Source organism: Eptatretus burgeri, chromosome 2 (assembly GCF_056783735.1).
Source record: "Eptatretus burgeri isolate ZD-2024b chromosome 2, Ebu_testis_v1, whole genome shotgun sequence".
Taxonomy (NCBI): Eukaryota; Metazoa; Chordata; class Myxini; order Myxiniformes; family Myxinidae; genus Eptatretus; species Eptatretus burgeri.
In genome coordinates, this window is record NC_140962.1 from 160,675,326 (window position 1) to 160,692,825 (window position 17,500).

The 17,500-nt window shown below is 50.8% G+C and overlaps 1 protein-coding gene across 2 annotated transcripts in view; it reads left to right on the plus strand.

Annotated features, from left to right (window-relative positions):
• Positions 1-4,570: 4,570 nt before the first annotated feature.
• Positions 4,571-17,500, plus strand: part of LOC147033733 (uncharacterized) — a 38,558-nt gene continuing 25,628 nt past the window's right edge. The window contains exon 1 of one of the 2 annotated variants that reach the window (XM_085871899.1): positions 4,571-4,773. The gene's annotated coding sequence lies outside the window, so the exon portion shown is untranslated. The remainder of the gene's footprint in view (positions 4,774-17,500) is intronic. The other variant, XM_085871898.1, reaches the window with a different exon arrangement.

Consider the following 17,500-nt stretch of genomic DNA (forward strand, 5'->3'; position numbering starts at 1 on the left):
TCAAACAGTACGTAATTAATAGACACACGTCATCACAAGGCTTCACCGTGAAAGGTACATTCAAACAGTACGTAATTAAGAGACATACGTCGTCAAACGGCTTCACCATGAAAGGTACATTCAAACAATACGTAATTAATAGACATACGTCGTCACACGGCTTCACCTTGAAAGGCACATTCAAACAGTACGTAATTAATTTACATTCATAGTCACACGGCTTCACCGTGAAAGGTACATTCAAGCAGTACGTAATTAATAGACATACATAGTCACATGGCTTCACCGTGAAAGGTACATTCAAACAGTACGTAATTAATAGACGCGTCATCACACGGCTTCACCGTGAAAGGTACATTCAAACAGTACGTAATTAATAGACATGGGTAGTCACATGGCTTCACCGTGAAAGGTACATTCAAACAGTACATAATTATTAGATATACCTAGTCATAAGGCTTCACCTTGAAAGGTACATTCAAACAGTACGTAATTAATAGATAATACGTAGTCACATGGCTTGACCGTGAAAGGGACATTCAAGCAGTACGTAATTAATAGACACTGGTGCAGGCCCGAAGGGGCGTGCCCGAAGGTGCGTGCCAGTATATGCAGCTTCGTGCCTCCAGTATCAGGTCCCCAGCATCAATTGTGACGTCATATCAAACGAAGAAGAAGAATTGTGACGCCCCCTCTCTCTCGCCCCTCTCTCTCCCCTCCTCTCTCGCCCCCTCTCTCTCCCCTCCTCTCTCTCCCCTCCTCTCTCTCCCCTCCTCTCTCCCCCTCCTCTCTCTCCCCTCCTCTCTCTCCCCTCCTCTCTCCCCTCCTCTCTCCCCTTCCTCTCTCCCCTTCCTCTCTCCCCCTCCTCTCTCTCCCCCCTCCTCTCGTCCCCTCCTCTGTCCCTCCCCTCTCTTGCCCCCCTCTCACCCCTCTTTCGGCCTTCTCTCTCCCCCCATCCTCTCTCCCTTTTCTTGCCCCCCCTCTCACCCTCCTCTCTTGCCCTCCTCTCTCCCCCTCCTCTCTCCCCCTCCTCTGTCCCCCCTCCTCTGTCCCCCCTCCTCTCTCCCTCCCCTCTCTTGCCTCCTCTCACCCCTCTCACCCCTCTCACCCCCTCCTTTCTCCCCCAATCCTCTATCCATCCTCCTCTCTCCCCCTCTCTTGCCCCCCTCTATACCCCTCGTCTCGCCCTTCTTCTCTCCCCCTCCTCTCTCGCCCCCACTCTCATCCCCCCCTCTCCCGTCCCCTCTCTCGCAGATATTGGTCGACAGATAAAAGGCCGTAACTTGGGAACTGCTCGTCCGATTAATATCAAACCTCGAAAAGGCACATCCGCGGGTCCCCAGCAATATTCCTGGCAAGTTTCAATCAGATCGGACCGGTGATCGTCCGATTATTAATAATTTCGGAAAAAATTGGCATGATAAGGTGAGAAGGTGGAACGACACGTTCAGCTGCCATCTATACACCTTTTCAACACTGAAAAAGCAGTAAAATGGCCATAACTTGGGAACCGCTCGTCCGATTGACATCAAACCTCGAAAAGGCACATCTGCGGGGCCCCGGCAATATTCCTGGCAAGTTTCAATCAGATCGGAAGGGCGGGAGTCGAGAAACAGCGGTCGCAGACAGACACACACACACACACACACACACACACAGATTGCTGGAATTATAGATAGATACGTAGTCACACGGCTTCACCATGAAAGGTACATTCAAACAGAACGTAATTGACAGACACACGTCATCACACGGCTTCACCGTGAAAGGTGCATTCAAACAGTACGTAATTAATAGACATGCGTAGTCACACGGCTTCACCGTGAAAGGTACATTCAAACAGTACGTAATTAATAGACATACATAGTCACACAGCTTCACCGTGAAAGGTACATTCAAACAGTATGTAATTAATAGACATACGTAGTCACAAAGCTTCACCTTGAAAGGTACATTCAAATAGTACGTAATTAATAGTTACCGACCAGTCAACTGTGGAGAATTCAAGGGAGATAAATGAAATCAACAATTATCTCCTCAATTTGGTGGTGGGACTCAACAAGTGTTTAACCCCCCCAAAAAAATGGAAGCGAGCAATGATGAGGAGGATGAGGGTCGAGGACCAAACTCACGGTGGAGTTCCTGGATGAGATGCTGCAGGACCTGCAGTCAATTACCGTCAATCTCTCACCCCTCTCCTCATCCCCCACTCCTCCTCCTCATCCCCCACTCCTCCTCCTCATCCCCCACTCCTCCTCCTCATCCCCCACTCCTCCTCCTCATCCCCCACTCCTCCTCCTCATCCCCCACCCCTCCTCCTCATCCCCCACCCCTCCTCCTCATCCCCCACCCCTCCTCCTCATCCCCCAACCCTCTCCCTCATCCCCCAACCCTCTCCCTCATCCCCCAACCCTCTCCCTCATCCCCCACCCCTCTCCCTCATCCCCCACCCCTCTCCCTCATCCCCCACCCCTCTCTCTCATCCCCCACCCCTCTCCCTCATCCCCCACCCCTCTCCCTCATCACCCACCCCTCCTCCTCTGTTCAGGAGACTGTTAATGAGTGATGGTTTAGTTTTTAATTTAAAGTGTTTGCCCCATCGTGTTGCATGTACAATTCAGAATCAGAGTGAGCCGACCAGAGGGGAGCAAAGGTCGCTGCATGTGCGAGTATGTCTACATGAAGGTCGGTCTTTTACAGGGAGATAGCGTGGGTTTTAGATGTTCACACCTGCTGCACACGATCATGAGTGTTACATCTAATTAGTATTATTGTGTTTAAGGTCGACAGGAGGAATTCATAAATATTCCTCATGAAGTTACTCTTCTCTCTCCTGTTGGATGTTGGATTCATCATTAAACAGAAGGAAGGGCAGTGTGCGATGATGGTTAAATTATTTTTTAATCTATTTTAAACAGAGACGAGGGCTCATCGTCGATGTGCAGAAAGAAACATTTGATATAAAATGTGCTGATCATGGTGAGTAAAAGAGGGGGAAAATATCAAAAGGATCTCCACCCAGGGGTCACTTGGGGACATTCCTAACTGGATGGTGATACCTCGGAGGGTACAAATCACGTGATCAAATTATACACCAAATACTCCATTGGAGTCATCGGAAAGAACCCCAAGAAGTAAAGAGCAAAGATGGAGTCATCAGGAGGAACCGGGAGAGGATTCGGGTTTCAAACCCAACTCCGCAACCCTCAAACCCATCAAGGTACTGCCAGGTGAGCTTTACAGAAACATTTCTGCAAGAATTCACTTCTACTTGGAGAAATGGACAAAGAAAGAGAAATATGGAGTTAATATAAAGAGATGAAGGAAAAGAAAAAGCAAAAATTTAATGAATCAAGAAAATTGTGAAGAAATTTAGAAAGAAGTGTGAAAGGAACAAAGACCAGAGAAGTGGGGAAGAACCCGGACAGGTAGATCGTAGCAGTTACTCCCCAGGTTCAAACACAGCAACAGTCAGATGATGTTGACACCCACACACCGCCATGCGGTCCCTCGGGCCATGCGGTCATGGAACTGTTGAGAAGATTTTTGGGGCAAACAATTAATCAAGTTTGTTACACACAAAAAAGTGATTATTTATCTGTACAATCTAATTATCCTGTACAAGACTTATTATCACGATCCAACCAAGTACAATGATGAGAATTGTCCATTTTGTTCATCATTTTACAAACACTCAGTTCTGGTACAATATGTTTTAAGGATTTGTGGATGGAGTTTGTAGAAACCAGCTTGTTGGGTTCACCTCGAGAACCGAGACAACCTCAACTGGACAACTAACAACGAACTTCATCCCCACACCCTCGATGATCCACACACCCTCGGTGATCCCCACACCCTCGATGATCCCCACACCCTCGGTGATCCCCACACCCTCGATGATCCCCACACCCTCGGTGATCCCCACACCCTCGATGATCCCCGCACCCTCGATGATCCCCACACCCTCGATGATCCCCACACCCTCGGTGATCCCCACACCCTCGATGATCCACACACCCTCAGTGATCCCCACACCCTCGGTGATCCCCACACCCTCGGTGACCCCCACACCCTCGATGATCCCCACACCCTCGATGATCCCCACATTGTTTGTGATTTATTGGTTTTAGTTCCATCATCATTGATTAATAAAGAGTAAACACAATTCCCTTCTCCTGCACCCCCTCGATGAACACATCTACATCTCATCACGTGATCCTCATGGGAGTTTATTTCGAACATTCTCGAACCAACACAACCACAACCAACCGACCCACAAACCGGATCATTCACACATTCACCATTTCCACTTGGACAAAGTGTTTCCCCAAAAATGTACAATTTTAATTGATTTCTCCTTCTGGTTTATAAACTTTATTTTTGATTGTTCACGCTTGTCTAATGGTCACTTTACTAACAAGTTGTTGAAATTGTAGTTTGTAATTACAACAGCTAGTAGTTCGTACAAACTATACTTGTGATATATTAATTTATTTAAAGAAACACCAAACTCGCCCTCAGGGTAATGGAGATGAAAAAGTCGTTTGCCAACATTCCTGTCTGACACACCTTGCACCTGTGTATTCACGAAGGTACAGGAGCTATTGTCAGTGCACGAACCGAAACAGATACTTGGTCATCTTCACCATTTTCCACATTTGGTTTGGATTCAGATTCTAAACAGAAAGTGAATTTGGAATCAAAATGGAGGAAAAGATTCTTCACACCTGAGGAGGTTCCTGATCAGGTGAGTGAGGATAAAATCGATCACCAGTGAGTACAAGCTGTTGTTGTAGTTTCTCTTTTGTTCTGTGACCAGTGTCGGTGGAAATGTTCAGGTTGTTGTGGTGGTGGGAAATGAATTGCTCACATTGTTCGGTAATTTATTTTATAGTACAGAGTATCAATATACTCTCCCCATAAGGAGAGAGGCTTGTGGAAGAGATAAAACATCGACTCGATGAGGATGTAACAGAAGATATAGATCAGGGAGGAGGGGAAAGGCGAAGGGGGTGACACGACAAAACAACAGCAAGGGTGAGGGATAAAATGAAGGGAGACTTGGAGAAATGAGGGCTCGGGGGGGGGGACAAGGGTGGACAAGATGGATACATGCAGGCACGAATTCTCAAAAAAGTAAAGCTGGGGATTAGGAAAGAGGTGAGCTTGGGGTGGGGAGGGGAGTTGACACGGGTAGGGGGTGGATTGAACGGGGTGGGGAGGGGTTGACATGGGTAGGGGGATTGTAGGGGGTGGGGAGGGGTTGATACAGGTAGGGGGATTGTAGGGGTGCGGGAGGAATTGACACGGGTAGGGGAGGGGGATTTGGGGTGGGGAGGGGTTGACGGGTAGGGTGGGGATTGTAGGGGGTGGGGGTTGACACGGGTAGGGGGAAATTGTAGTGGGTGGGGGTTGACACGGGTAGGGGGGATTTGGGGTGTTGGGGAGGGGTTTGCACGGGTGGAGGGGATTGTAGGGGTGGGGGAAAGGTTGATACGGTAGGGGGGATTTGGGGTGTGGAGGGGTTGACATGGGTCGGGGGACTTTAGGGGGTGGGGAAGGGGTTGACAAGGGTAGGGGGATTTGGGTTGGGGAGGGGTTGACACGGGTAGAGGTGGGATTGTAAGGGGTGGGGGGGTTGACATGGGTAGGAGGGGGATTGTAGGGGGTGGGGGGGATTATATTCCCTATATACTTGGAATAGCTGACATGACTTGTCCTGGAAATTTCTGATCACGTGGGTCATGGACATAATTGTATATCCAGTTATAACTCATTGAATGATCACACGAAACCTCATCATTATTTTTTAAATGACAGGATATAGATCAGAGATCAGATCAGAGAAGGGTTTCAACATGGATAGATTCCCTGCAGATGCAGGAAGGAAAAACAATTGGGAAAATAAAGTTTATCGTTTGACATGGAAACCGACTTCATGGTGGTTTCTGTTCAGGAAAGTTGTAGTTCCGTGTGTACATTTATGTGGAGTGTTCTGATCATAATATTGTTACGTTTGTTGAAATTCGCAAACCACCATTCAGGGCCTGTAGGTGAGATATCTCTAAGTACATGTGTGGTTAGCCCCAAACCCGTTGTTTAGAGGGAATTTATGTGATTCATTCGGGCTGCGTCGGTTTGAGATAGCCGTTTTTCTGTTCTATCTTTATTTTGAACCAACCACGTCTCAACCGCCATCACACAACAACCACCAACCACAACGCCGCTTCACAACAACCACAACCACACCTGCCTCAACAACCACGCCATCCTCACCACTCCGCCAGCAACCATCAACATCTCCACGAACACAAAAGGGTAACAACAACAACTCCCACCCCGATTTCCCTGCTAAACAAGAATGACGGTTAGAACTCAACTCCCACCCCGATTTCCCTGGTAAACACGAATGACGGTTGGAACTCGACTCCCACCACGATTTCCCTGGTAAACAAGAATGACGGTTGGAACTCAACTCCGACCCCGATTTCTCTGGTGGAATGTTCCCCCCTCCCCCCCCCCCGTGCCGCGAAGGGAGGGGCGGGGTGCCGGGGAAATAAAAGGGCACACGGAGGCGCCGCTGAAAAGAGGAAGTCAGGTCAGGTCAGGGCGGTCGGTGAGAGTGTCAGTGTCAGTTGGCGGTTCATGGTCTTCTGCCCGTCTGGCTCTTGGAGAAGCGGTCCGTAGAGCGACTCGCTCGTTGGAGCTTGCAGTCGGTGGAGAGTCCGGACATCGCGGAGGGACGCGGACTGGAGGCGCCGCTCTGCCAGCTGTGTCGGGCGGATCTGCACGTTCGTACAAGGAGCGCCGGAGAGAGCTCGCCCACCATCGCACCGCGAGGGTGCAGGTAACCTGCAACGGTCTCGTGGGACTCGTTCCGTCTGCCAAGTCCCACGCCATAAAGGCCCACGGGCCCCGTCTGCCCCCTTGTCTATGAGGGTGGCCTTTTCTTTTGCTTTCGAATGAATGTTGTCGGCGCCGTCTGTAAAGTAGAACTGTGTAAGTGTTGCCGTGTGTACGCATATTCGGTTTAACTCTTGCCTTCGCTTTATATGTGCATTTTGATTATTGTGGCTGGAAATACGTGCTTTCCGTGTGCCGCGGAATAAATGTGCATTGTGTTGAACTGTTTTCCCATTTCACTTCGCCTCCTTCCTTTTAATTGACCCTCCATCCTGCTTCACGTAAAGGGTTCGTAGTGGGCTTAATACACCCGATAATTAATCGGAACCGTCGAGGCCGACAATAACACCGCTCGGTTATCACTGTAGCACGGAATGGACCGCTTAAGCAGTTCGTGTCCGGAGTCGGCCTGTGGCGTGGTACGATCGCCCGGTCGACCATTCGCGCAGGGACTTAGGTAGATCGAATTTGGCAAGCAACCCTATCCTGCGCTGGTGGGCAATTGGCACGATCGTGGTGACGTTAAACCCCCACCCGTGACTAGCTCCCGGCGTTGGTCCGAGAGGGTCACGACTGAATTGTCCGTCCGGTGGGCGACGTGCCGCGATTCGAGTCACGTGGCCGTTTGCACGCCGGCGGGCGCGAATTCGCAACACTGGTGTCAGGTCGTGGGACACAAACCCATCCCCCTTCTCGCAACACTGGTGTCAGAGAGTGGGAAACAAACTCTCCCGTCTCCAAGCTAAATTCATGGGTAATCGGTTCAGGGGTGAGAGGAGCGACCCCCCCCCTCCCCCCAATTCCCTCCAAATTACGAGCAATTTAAATTAACACCTCACGAGAAATAAGATTGAGTCTCAAGGCGAGCGCGAGCCGGGGGTAGATATGGATTTAGAATGTGTAGAATCCATGGTCCAGGATGGAATCCCCGTGCAGGAAATGCTTGTTGTGCAGGACGAACTCCCCCAACCAAACCCAGAGCCCGAAATGGGTGCGGCAGAGACCGCGGTGTATGACACCCCCCCACCCCGCCTCTGTCAAAGTCCTTCCCCAGTCCCCGGCGGACCCGCGCCTGAGGGCGAAGCGATTGCCGCAGACCCACTTAACGTGGGCCAGGTAAACATGATTTTGCAGGCAATAAGGGGAATGATGCAACAAATGAACGATAAAATGGATGGAAATACGCACCAAATGAACGAAATAAAAACAAATGTGTGCAGGATGAATAATCAATTGAATGCGAATTTACAACAGGTGAAGAACGGAATGGAAAACAAAATGGAGGAAATGCGGGGTAAGATGCAGCAAATAGGCCGAAGCCTGCAGGCGACATGAAGGCAATAGCGTGCGGGTGAGCGCGGACAACAGCGGAGTGCGCACTGGCGACGCCACGTGTGGGAGTGAACGAGCTGGGAGGGAGTGCAACGGTTGTCAGGCCCGCGGGTATCAGAAGGCGGATGAGGAGAAAATAATTCGGGGGACGTGTTGGGCGAGAAGCGTGACAGTGACACAGGGAAAAATCAAATGGGGTGACCGAAACGTGTGAGACGAGACACGAGGTGACGACAAAGGAAATAAAAATAGTGGAGACAAGGGAGATAAGGGAAGAGACGGAAATAACAGAGACACGAGGGGTAGAAACGGTAAAGGAGAGATTACACGATGAAGACGGGGTTAGTGACGAGCACACACACACACACACACACACACACACACACACACACACACACACACACACACACACACACACACACACACACACACACACACACACACACACACACACACACACACAGTTAGTGGAGGACCATGAGGGGGAGCTGGCGGACTGGTTAGAGACCCGGTGCGGGCAGCTGGATAGCCTCCTCCAGGAACGAGGGGAGGGAGTATGCCCCCTTGAAGCAGTTTACGACCAGGTGGGTTCGGTCGTGCTTCGCGAGTTCGAGGGGACGGGTGCTGCGAACGGGTGCACGTGCAGCTTGGGGGGTATCGAGACCCCGGAATTCCTTGTGGGGACACGAATCCCCAGTGTGCTTGTCCCGGTGTGTGTGGTGCAAGGTGTGAGTGCGGCCCCGTGTGTGAGTAGTGTGGTGGCAAGTGTGCCGAAGTGCATGCTTCCCAGCACGCCGTGTGTGGATGAGGCACCGCGTGTGAGTGTCATCGCGTGTGTGAGTGAAAGGGTCTGTGTGAGAGAGCGGTATGTAAGGGAGATGACGGTCTGCATGCGGGAGCACGCAGCCGCGTCTCCCGGTGTGAATGTGATGCAATGGTGTGTGAGTGTCGTAACACGCAGGAGTGTGTGCGTGGGACGGAGACGACTGCGACGACAGATAGACATAGGCCGAGTAGCGGCCGAAGCGATTTTGAGAACCGCGCCGGGTTCACCCAGCAGCGAGTGCGAGGTTCGGGCCGTGCAACGCACGAGGCAGCCAAGTGCTCGGTTGCGGGAGTAAAACCTGGTCTGGAAACGAGCACGGTGAATGTTGCCAATCCCGCAACGGACATAGTTGAGGCAGGATTTCGGATTTGGACCGGACGGGTTCTCCACCCGCGGGGGGGGGGTTGTTAAGCTCCAACGGGCAGACATGTGTTCGCGTGGGGAACCCCTCGAGACGTGAGGCTTGTGTTTATTTTTTTTGCGCCGGGTGACGTCATGGCTGCGTGTACGGTTGGAATCCGGTCGGAGGGTAAATCCCTGCCGAATGGTACCGTCCGATAGGGACGAGGGACGTGAACAGCTGCCATGACGTCACGCCAAAGGTACGTGGCTGTGAATTGCCGTGCTGGTGCGCAGGTTGCGAGTTGCCGCGCTGGTGCTGCGCAATTAAAAAAAAAAAGCAAGCCTCGCTTTCGGGTGAACAGGATTCCCTGGGCAGGGGTGGAAGAACCCTTGTCCTGGGCACAGGATGGAACTAGCTTGGGGGAAGGGTTAGCATAGCTCGACCGGCTCCATGGGGCAGGGGTAAGTCCTCATGGGGCCCGTGGAATGGATTAGGTGGAGGGATTTAGTTGAGATTTAGGTTGGGAAAATGATTTGATGATTTGCAGACAGAGACAGACTTTGGATGTGTCGAGGGGACGTAGTTTAGCTACGTAGTGTTAAATGGAACGTGCTATAGTATAAGGGACGACGTGGGAGCACGAATTAGTTAGGGGAGGTAGTTCGAAGGATGGCAGAGTTCAGCGGTGTGCGTGTTGAAAAGTTGTGAGGTGAGTACGTGATGAGTGAGTGAGGCCAGCGGTCTGTGTGTATGGAGCGAATGGGGAATGCATGGTGCGATGAGTGATTGGGGGGGAGGAGTGACTCCCGCCCAAGGGACCCCGGGGTCAGTGTAGAGTGAGTTAGGGGGTGAGTTAAATTGACAAAATGGAGGTCGTTTTGCTGTTGGTGTGAATGTAGGCTCGATACCCATTTGGAGGGGTGCAGGAGCCCTGGTGACGGGCTGGGAGCGTGGCTACGAACGGTGAGTATCGCTGAGTGGGTACCCCGGGCACCAGGCTCGTCGGCCGTAGTAGGCCAAGGGCCCATGGGGGGCCGGGATAGCTTAGTGGGCACGGGTGCGCCCGCATGATGCGGGGGCCCGGGGTGCCGTTGGCTGCGTGGGCAGTGTTGTGGGCACGGGTGACCCTCGGAAAGGGGCCCGGGAAGCCAGCCTGCCACCTGAGCGTTTCAGTGGAGTCGCTAGGAAGGGTGCTCCCTGGTGTTTAGGGAGCTGGTAGGCTCGGAGGCAGTGTAGTGCCCGGGGGTGCCATTGTTGGAGAATCGGCAGAGGGTCGTGCCTGCCAAGGGAGCCACACGTCCCAGCCATGAGACCATGTGAGAGCACGGAGAGAAAATTGGGGGGCGAGGCCCGAAATTGTGAGGACACCAACACAGGCGATGGGAATCTGGGTTGATTGAAGCAATAGTTTAAGCGAGAGGCGCTTGTTGAAAGCCCCGGGGTAGTTTAAAAGTAAAATGGATAGGGTAGATAGGAAGTGCACCATCCATCCCTTCGCTCTTGTTGTGGGCCGCTGGACCCACTTTGTGTTAAAGATCGCTGAAGTCTGGGGAGGCCATCCTGAGGCTTGAGGTGGGCCTCGACACAGGACGCTAGCTCTCCCTTATTCCCCTGCGGGAAGGGAACGTAGGGGTTGGGAGTCGTCTAGGGGATGATAGGTTCGCCGAACAAGGACAGTGAAGGGGGTTCGGGGACGATTTTTGTGGGGAAGTAAAAATTAAAAAAAATAAAAAAAAGTTGGGGCTAAATTGGTTTTGACAAACTAAGGGAGTGGGTCCTGACAATGACAGGCAAAGGCGATAGCTGGGAGGGAGACAGGGAGGTAGGTCCGAGTCCGCCTTCTGAGTGGCCCGCACCACCGCACTCCCTCCACCAACCTCCATCTCAAGGCAAAAGGCTGGCCAGCTTCATCTGCTGGCTGTGTTGCTTCAAGGCCTGTGCCGGCCAACTTCATCGGCAGCTGTTGTTTTGCTGCGAGGCCTGTGCCGGCCGGATCGTCTGCAGCTGCTGTGCTTCAAGGCCTCTGCCGGCCAGTTCATCTGCCGGCTGTTTTTGCTGCAGGGCCTGTGCTGGCCAGTTCGTCTGCCTGCTGCCTTTGCCATGCCCTGCCCACTGCCCTCATCTACTTTTTCCCCCGTTCAATTTTGCTTTGCCCCCCCCCCCCTTGTTCATTGCCATGTGCGCCAGGATCGTAGCAACAGTTTGCAAGCTGCAAGAACTGTCCTGTTGGCAGCTACAACACGGGCCTGCAGGGGCGGCCCGTGTGCCAGTTCTCTGTTGACTCTTCTTCTTTTTCCTGCAGAGTCCATTGATCCTGGGCCATGGTTAGTGTAGAATTTGTAAGTAAGATTTACTGTAAATATGAGTGCGCCCCCGGCATGTATGTCTCGCGCAGGCAATTTATTTAAGTAGTCTGAGTGAGTGTGTTTGTTAGTTAGTTACTCAGCCCTCAGCTTATTTATTTTGGGGACACGAATACCATGAATGTCGCACTCAGGGATCCGAAGGTAAAACGTACTAGGGGAGAACTACACATGATGGCACACGAAAATTGACGACTCGGTGCGAGTCTGTAAAAAGGGAAGGGGGTAGTGTTACGGCTGTGGAAATTCGCAAACCACCATTCAGGGCCCTTAGGTGAGATATCTCAAAGTACATATGTAGTTAGCCCCAAACCCGTTGTTTAGAGGGAATTTATGTGGTTCATTCGGGCTGCGACGCTTTGAGATAGCCGTTTTTCTGTTCTCTCTTTATTTTGAACCAACCACGTCTCAACCGCCATCACACAACAACCACCAACCACAACGCCACTTCACAACAACCACAAGCACACCTGCCTCTCAGCAACCACGCCATCCTAACCACTCCGCCAGCAACCGTCAGCATCACCATGAACACAAAAGGGGAACAACAACTCCCACCCCGATTTCCCTGGTAAACAAGAATGACGGTTGGAATTCAACTCCCACCCCGATTTCTCTGGTGGAATCTCCCCCCCCCCCCGCGTGCCGTGAAGGGAGGGCGGGGTGCCGGGGAAATAAAAGGGTGCACGGAGGCGCCGCTGAAAAGAGGAAGTCAGGTCAGAAGAGGTCAGGGCGGTCGGTGAGAGTGTCAGTGTCAGTCGGCGGTTCATGGTCTTCTGCCCATCTGGGTCTTGGAGAAGCGGTCCGTAGAGCGACCCGCTCGTTGGAGCTTGCAGTCGGTGGAGAGTCCGGACGTCGCGGAGGGGACGCGGACTGGAGGCGCTGCTCTGCCAGCTGTGTCGCGCAGACCTGCGCGTTCATACAAGGAGCGCCGGAGAGAGCTCGCCCACCATCGCACCGCGAGGGTGCAGGTAACCTGCAACGGTCTCGTGGGACTCGTTCGGTCTGCCAAGTGCCACGCTATAAAGGCCCACGGGCCCCGTCTGCCCCCTTGTCTATGAGGGTGGCCTTTTCTTTTGCTTTCGAATGAATGTTGTTGGTGCTGTCTATAAAGTAGAACTGTATAAGTGTTGCCGTGTGTAAGCGTATTTGGTTGAACTCTTGCCTTCGCTTTATATGTGCATTTTGATTATTGTGGTTGTATATACGTGCTTTCCGTGTGCCGCGGAATAAATGTGCATTGTGTTGAATTGTTTTCCCGTTTCGCTTCGTCTCCTTCCTTTTAATTGACCCTCCATCCTGCTTCACATCAAGGGTTCGTAGTGGGCTTTATACGCCCGATAATTAATCGGAACCGGCGAGGCCGACGATAACACCGCTCGGTTATCACTGTAGCACGGAACGGACCGCTTTAGCGGTTCGTGTCCGGTGTCGGCCTGTGGCATGGTGCGATCGCCCGGTCGACCATTCGCGCAGGTACTTAGGCAGATCGAATTTGGCGAGCAACCCTATCCTGCGCGGGTGGGCAATTGGCACGATCGTGGTGAGGTTAAACCCCCACCTGTGACTAGCTCCCGGCGTTGGTCCGAGAGGGTCACGACTGAGTTGTCCGTCCGGTGGGCGACGTGCCGCGATTCGAGTCACGTGGCCGTTCGCACGCCGGCGGGCGTGAATTCGCAACAATATTATAGTTGGTAGTTGGGTTTCACTCATTAACAGATTCAAATCATCATGTAAACATGTATACATAATTTATAACATAGCAAGAACATTCTGGCAAAGTTTATTTCAGTAAACATATCACTTGTGTGTTTATAATGTTGGTTTATTTATTTATTTATTTATTTATCTATCTATTGGAAATTAGTCTCAGACTCTTAAGTGTACCAGTTAACATGTCATGGTCCATGATAGGTTAATGAGACATTTAATTAAAATAGAAAAGAATGAAGGATTACATGCATGTTCTTAGCACATGTGAAGGATTACATGTATGTTCTTAGCACATGTGAAGGATTACATGCATGCTCACAGCACGTGAGGGATTAAATGCGTATTTTAAACACATGTGAAGGATTATATACATGTTATCAGCACATGTGAGGAATTACATACATGTTCTCAGCACATGTGAGGGATTACATTTGGCGAGGATGGTGTTCCTCCTATTTCTATCTTTCATCTTCCTGCTTGCAATTCTTTCAAATTTCTCCAATCTGTCACTACAACTCCACATTAACTACTCACTTGCTCTGTGCATCCAGAATCAGGCACTCATCAGTGTGAACCTTCACTCACTCATTACAATTCATTTTTCCACGGTTTCTGCGATATGTTTTAAAATTAAATAAATCCTGTCTGACATTGTGTGCTTATTCTGTTGGAAGAATGAAAAGAAAAATCATTAATGAATGTAATCTCCCTTTTGGGTGCAGAGAAAGAGCTTGATTACAAAAGGGACACATAACGATTCATGCACAGTGGGCACAGGTTTGGTATGCCGCACTTGATGGATACAAAATGGCTTCTAATTACAAGTTGTCCCTCCAACTATATAGACTCCAGACAGGGGTAGAACAGATCATGGTTTTGGATGAGGGATGATGTGAGATGGTGTTATGGTTAGGGACAGTGAGAAATGGGTACTGCAACAGAGAGTGTGGAAAATGGAGTCCTTGATAATAAGTACAACTTCAACTTAGGGAAGGCTTGACAAATTGGAAACGACAATACCCAGGGAGAGATGCAGAGGAATTGGAGACATCCGATGGGAAGGAGGACAACATAGGTTTTCCAGTTTATCAGCAACTTGAATTGAGAGATCTGTCAAATTGGAACAAAGGCCTTGGATGTTGGAGGTCCATATAATGAGGGATGAGGGAGGAGGTGTTGTTGGCAGGGAGTGGGAAAGAGGAGGAGGAGGAGGAGTGTAGAGAGAGGTTGGCTGGAGGATGTCCAATGGGGTGAGGGGAAGCATAAGAAGGTGGGACACTCATGAAGCACAGATGGGGAATCATGCAGGGGAAATGGAGAAGGGGGTTGGGGGGGGGATAGAGAAGGAGACAGGACACTGGGGGAGCAGAGGCGAGGTGGGATGGTGGGGGAGCAGAGCCGGGCAGAGGTGGGATGCTGGGGGAGCAGAGCAAAGTAGAGGCGGGAGGCCAGTGGAGCGGAGGAGAGACGGGACACTGGGGGAGCAGAAGAGGGATGGGACGCTGGGGGAGCAGAGGAGAGACGCAATGAAGAGGGAGTGGAGGAGAGACGGGATGCCTGAGAAGTTGCGCAGAGGTAGGACGGTGGGGGAGCAGAGCAGGGCCGAGGCGGAATGCTGGGAGTCCATTAGGGGAGGGGGCAAGACGGGGGGAGCAGGGTGGGGGAGAGGCAGGATGGTGGGGGAGAGGGAGGATGCTGGGGGAGCAGAGCAGGGAAGAGCAGAACACTGGGGAGCAGAGCAGGGAAGAGCAGAACACTGGGGGAGCAGAGCAGGGAAGAGCAGAACACTGGGGGAGCAGAGCAGGGAAGAGCAGAACACTGGGGGAGCAGAGCGGGGAAGAGGAAGGATGCTGGGGGAGCAGAGAGGGGGTAAGGCGGGATGCTGGGGGAGCAGAACGGTGGAGAGGCGGGATGCTGACGGAGCAGAGCTGGGGGAAGGCGGGATGCTGGGGGAGCAGAGCAGGGGAGAGTTGGGATGCTGGGGAGTGAAGGAAGTAAAGAGGTTAAGGGGCACCAGTGGATGCACTCAGATTTGTGGAATGCCGATTAGGTGTGGGTTCGCGGAGCCTGGAGTGAGGCAGTGCATCCTGGGTGCGAAGATTACATGGAAAGGGTACTTACGCGATGGAGTTTATCACCATATGGTCCCACAAACATTACAAAAATCATTGGATATCAGGATTTCAAGGGCAGAGAGACAAACACCACCATCAGGATTGGGATGGCATGAGTCCAGAGGAAGTTTTAAGTAATCTTGCAGTATTGGTCCCACATGGGATCTTTGCTGATTGTAAATCTTCAGACCATGGAGAATCAGAATCTGAATGATGCCAAGCTGGCATGCTTGGCAGCATTTTGTGGAAATCACTGATTTATGTCGTAACCTGGAGAGCTTTCCACATACAAAGCTTTCATCTTTCCAGCTGGCCTCCAAAGCCAGTCATGACTGGGCATCATCTGTCGTGCAAAGTCCTTCCTTGGCACCACTGAGCTCCTGACCACATACGAAGCTTTCCTCCACAGCCTGATGGAGTATTGCTGTCCCCTCTGGGGTGGTGCTCCTGCCTCTCACCTTTCTCGGCTTCATACTGTGGAAACCAAGGCATTTCGGATCAATGGTATCTCCCCCAATGAGGCTGAGTCTTTGGGCATCTCACTCTCTCACGAAAGACAGGTCTGTGGTCTTGCTGTCTTCTACCATCTCCTCTCTGGCCTTGTCCTCCCTGCTCTGCCTGTGATATCCCACCACCCCCCCGCCACATATTTCTGCAGGGCGCTCAAGGTCCATCAGCAACCCCCTTCTGGTAAAACTACCAAAATCAAGAATCACCACTCACCTTCACTCTTTCATTCCTCTTTTTTCCCACCTTTGGAATAAACTCCCGCATTCTCTTCAATCCGACTCTTCCCTCCAGGTCTGCAAAACAGCTGTTCACCACCATCTCTTATCTTCCCCCATCCAAAACCACAATCTTTTCTACCCCTATTAATCCACCCCAAACCCACCTCCTTCAATTTCCCTGCTTTCCTTCCTGAAAGTCCCTGTGGTGTCCATCTTGTTTACCCCGTGTACTCCACCCCATCCCTCTCCCTTCAACAGTTCTCCTCATGTCTCTGTTCCCAACTGTTTTGTCCTTCCCTCTCCCTCCCCTCTTGTCTCCTGTTCCACTTGTATGTTATGTGTGTTAGCTCTCATATGAGCCTCGACATTGTCTACAAAAATTAAATAAATAAATAAATAAATAACCATCTCAGCCAACTGTGCAAAAGATGAAACCATATGTGCAAAAGATGAAATTCGGAATATATCAACAACTCTTCATGTATTTAGTTCAGTACCATATATTTATGATATTTATGAGTACCATATAATTATAATATTTATGTCCTATTTAGCTAATTTGCATTATGAAAAAATATGATATTAGTTTCCACAAAATTTTGAGGCTTGATGCATGATTGTTGAGGAGCATCTTCAAACACAATATGACCTCATCATAAATTGATCACCCAATTGACCTGATGTCCATTTTATACAGGATAGTCAATCAAAGTAGAACAACCCAGCTTTGGGTGGATGTTTTGATCAAACCTGTTCTTCTGATGATAATGTTTTGTCGAGCTGAGAAAGAAGCAGATTGGGTACTTCTTCCACTTGCTCTGCCATACATGATGCCCTATTTATTTTCTGCTCGTCACCCAAATTGTGCCCATTATGGCCTTTATTATCTGAGCTCTATTTCAGCAATGCCCCATGACATGCTGGAATAGTTTATGAATGTGTATCATGTCACTCGGCACACCCCAGGTAACTGGAATGGCAGGTGGACAGATATGATGATTGAAACATTCATGTGCTATGGAAAGGGTCTCAGTGGCATCATTGGTGTCACTTACAAATAAACACCCTGAAGACATTGGTCCGGAGCCTTCATACTCGTAGTGTCCTGGACAAAGACATTTCCAATATGACTTCAGAGGAGAAATGTGATGCTCATCTGCACAAAGAGGAAATGAAGG